The sequence below is a fragment of the Stegastes partitus genome, unplaced genomic scaffold (genome assembly GCF_000690725.1).
Source record: "Stegastes partitus isolate 25-593 unplaced genomic scaffold, Stegastes_partitus-1.0.2 Scaffold788, whole genome shotgun sequence".
Lineage (NCBI taxonomy): Eukaryota > Metazoa > Chordata > Actinopteri > Pomacentridae > Stegastes > Stegastes partitus.
In genome coordinates, this window is record NW_007578519.1 from 138,126 (window position 1) to 141,988 (window position 3,863).

Consider the following 3,863-nt stretch of genomic DNA (forward strand, 5'->3'; position numbering starts at 1 on the left):
GTCCTTGCACTGGAGTGCTCGGACCCTAATAAAAGAATCTTAACATGAACCCTAAAGTGCACAGGCAGCCAGTGGAGGGAGGCCAGGATGGATGTGATGCGCTCCCGCTTTCGTGCTCCAGTTAGCAGACAGGCGGCAACGATCTGGACTAACTGGAGACTGGACTGGCTCACTCCAAAATAAAGCAAGAAAGAGAGAAACGCATTTGGACAACATGTTTCCCCCGAGGTCCTGTGTTTGTTCTCCCTGCGGACGTCTCTGGATCCGGAGCTTCACGTCCCCGACCTCCAGCCGCTGGCCTCACCGACCCCCAAAATACTTATACTCATATTTATTGTTCTGTTCTATTGCTACACTCCATCTGCTATCCTGTTTAACTTCACCCATCCCCACTCTCACCCAACCAGTCGAGGCAGATGGCCGTCTTCCCTGCGCCTGGTTCTGTCAGAGGATTTTTTCCTCCCTTGGGGGGGTCGGTTCCTTCCCACCGTTGCCAACCGCTTGCTCAGAGGAAGTCCAGAGGCTACTTTGGATTGTTGGGTTCTCTGTTTAAACTTGTAAGGTCTGTACCTTGTTAAGCACTATGTGATGGCACATGTTGTAAACTGCACTGTACAAATAAAATTGAATTGAATTGAATTGAATTGAATTGAATTGAATTGAATGGACAACAGGAAGTTAAAGAAAAACTGCGCAGAGCTTTGGTCAGTCCAGCACTTTCCAGACGACCTTTTTGAAAAACAAAAAGCACCTGGCACCGTTCAGCAGTGTGGCAGTGTGTTTGTCCTGGTAAACAGGCCCTAATTGACTCTGCACCTGCAGGTCAGGGTGAACCTGAGCGAGCCAGACTGCAGATTAGACTACATCCCACTGGCATCAGACTGGGACTGGATCTGGGGTTCCTCCAGCCTTCTGTCCACCTACGCTCAGAGCAGAGGTCACACAGGTGAGAGAACGTCGTTCTAACGTTGCTCTTTTTAAGGGATTATTACTAACTGAAAGCTGGAATGCAGTAAGAGGCAGCGTCTACGTTAACTCAGCGTTTCCTTACAGTTCCTCTCCCTGCACCGGTTCCACATGCTGATGTTTGGTGGACTTCATCAGTGTTATGTCAGGGTTTTTTTCTATTTTTATTTGCAAGAGGTCAAAGTTTAATTAACGATACTTTATGTCCCATGATGCACTGGGCCTGCGAGAGCATCTGTCACCGGGCGGAGGGGGGAACATTGGAACCAATTTGTCATCTGGAGAGGGAGAAGGCCTTAATCCTGCTGATGAAAAGAGAAAATGTCCAGAGAAAGATGGACATACAAGTGGAGAGATGATGAGGAGAGAGTGACGGCGAGGATGGAGAGGAAGAGGAGGACGAGAAGGAAGAGGAGGAGTAGGAGGAGGAAGAGGGGAGACAGTAATCCTGTCTAATTCACTTAGTGTTGCGCTGAGGGAGCAGGACACTAAGAGGATTTGGGACATTCTCTAAATTAGATCAGCAAGAATAACAAACTGCAAGAAGAGGTGGAGCGCAGAGAACGAGGGGGCACACTGGGAGAGGTGGCATGGAGGAAGAGGAAGATGGAGGAAGATGGCATGATGGAGGCAAAGGTAGACCGCAGAGGCAGAAGGCTAAAAATATAAGAACTCTGGTTCAAGTTTACAGATGGAAGAAAAGGTTTGGTGTGAGCTTGAGTCATTTTTAGCAGCCTTCTTGCAACTAATATTTAAAATAAATGCCTTTGAGCACAGTGTTTGTTCCTACAACATAAGACAACGAGGCACAGGCATCAACAGGTGATCGCAGGTACAACAGGGATGCCACCTGTCGCCTCAGGTTCCACGATTCTGGAACCAGCACCCGACGCCAGGAGCTCCCCTAATCCAGACGACTGCTCCAGTGAAACATATCATTAATCTGTGGCTCTAAACTCTGACTTTTACTATTAGTGATATTAACTAGGTGTTAAGTTGTAATCTGCAGTAAAGCCCTGAGCAGAAGTGTATGCTGAGGTTGACAGTGGCTGGTTGATCCATTCATAGTGTAATACTGATCCTGTTACCACCACTGGCTGCAGATCACTCACACCTACTTACACTGGGCAGTAATGTGTGATTTAGCAGCATTACTGCACACACACAAATATTACTGAACGACTGCCGCAAAATATGACTTTTTTTTTTTTTACATTTATAATCAATGTGAAGATAATTTCAGGGAATTTTGAAGCAGGTTTGATATGGATTTGAGTGTTTTTACTGTGTTCAGCGTTGAGCTAAACGACATATGAAGAGTCCTTTATTACCGACTCTGACAATTAATCATCGATTAATGTTATTCTGGAAAGGCTGTGCTATATATTTTATTACAGTAAGTGGTTACGGCACATAGTTTCCCCATCATTAGAGCTGAGAAAGGCTTTTTGAGATTTCACTTCTTTGTCTTTTAAGTATATAACTTATCTCACTTTATACTTAAATCTCTTCTATTTTTTTTTCTCTTTATTTTGTACTTTATTCTATATTGCACTGAAGGAGCTGCTCTTAATCTCATTGTACATGTGTATAGTGACAATAAAGGCATTCTATTCTATCTAAGTAGCTTTAAGGTTGAATGAAGTTATTATGATCATGTGACTCATCTTTCTGTGCCGTTTAGGTGCACTGGAAAGGAAACACTGGTTCTTATCAGTTTCCTTTATAAGTGTCCTCGCTCCCTGTCCTCCTCCACGACTGAAGACTTTTGTCTCGATCCGGCCAGTTAACAAACCACTTCTCATCTACAGTCGTCCTCAGATTTATTCACCATTAAAGAAAAGGCAAAATTCACAACAGTCACTCAAACAACTAGAAACTGAAAAAAGCAATAATAAATAAAAATTTGATAAATTATAATTTTGTGAAATAAGATGTTGCTTTTGAAATGTGGTTGAAAAGAATAATTGAAAAAAAAAGAAAAACAAAGTCCCATAAAAATTAGAAAACTGATGGCAGTGATTGGCTCAAAGGGTTGTTCAGCTAAATACTAGTTTACAGGTCCCATCATGCTTGTTTGCTTGTTTTGTTTTTTGTTTTAAAAAAATATATATTTCAGTTAAATCACAATTCAAAAGCAATGTCATGATTTTCATAATTTTTTTTAAATTTATTACTACTTTTGTCAATTTCAGCTTCTTTCAGTGACGGCTGTTTGTTTTATTCTTCAGTGGGATGGTAGGAATACATCTGAAGACGACTGTATCATGGATTGATCTTTGTTAGTGAAACATAATAAAACAAGCAGACAAAGACGTGATGCCTTCAGGCCTCATATCCATGTGGCTTCACTGTTAAAGCATGAAAGAGCAATAAAAGATTGTAAACACAACACAAGAGAAAAATCCTCTGGTGTCAGGAAGAGGTCATGAATATTGTTTTTGAGCAGCTTTTACTGGGATGAATGAGGCCCCGTCTTGTTAAGGCCTCATAATACATCATCTGCTGAACAACACCAGACTTGTGTTGTTCATCTGACTGTCCCGTTCCAACAGTACAAAAGATTTTTCCTCTGCTTTAAAAATGATCATCTCTCTGGAGTTAAATTCCTTCATTTTGTTTTATTCTGACCAAGCAGCAAAAAAAACAAAAAGTGTTTATGAGGTTGTGTATGCATGTGTGTGTGTGTGTGTGTGTGTGTGTGTGTGTGTGCTTCTTTAAATGAGTGTTTGATGACTGAGTGCTTCCACGTCTGTGCATATGCGTGTGCCAGAATATGTGTGTGTGTGTGTTTGGGCGTGCGCTCGGCACATGTATGCTCGGTGGCGTTGGGATTAGGAATCGATTAAGAGGAAATTGGACTGCATGCAGGCAGGAGGGAGGGAGGAGGAGGAGGA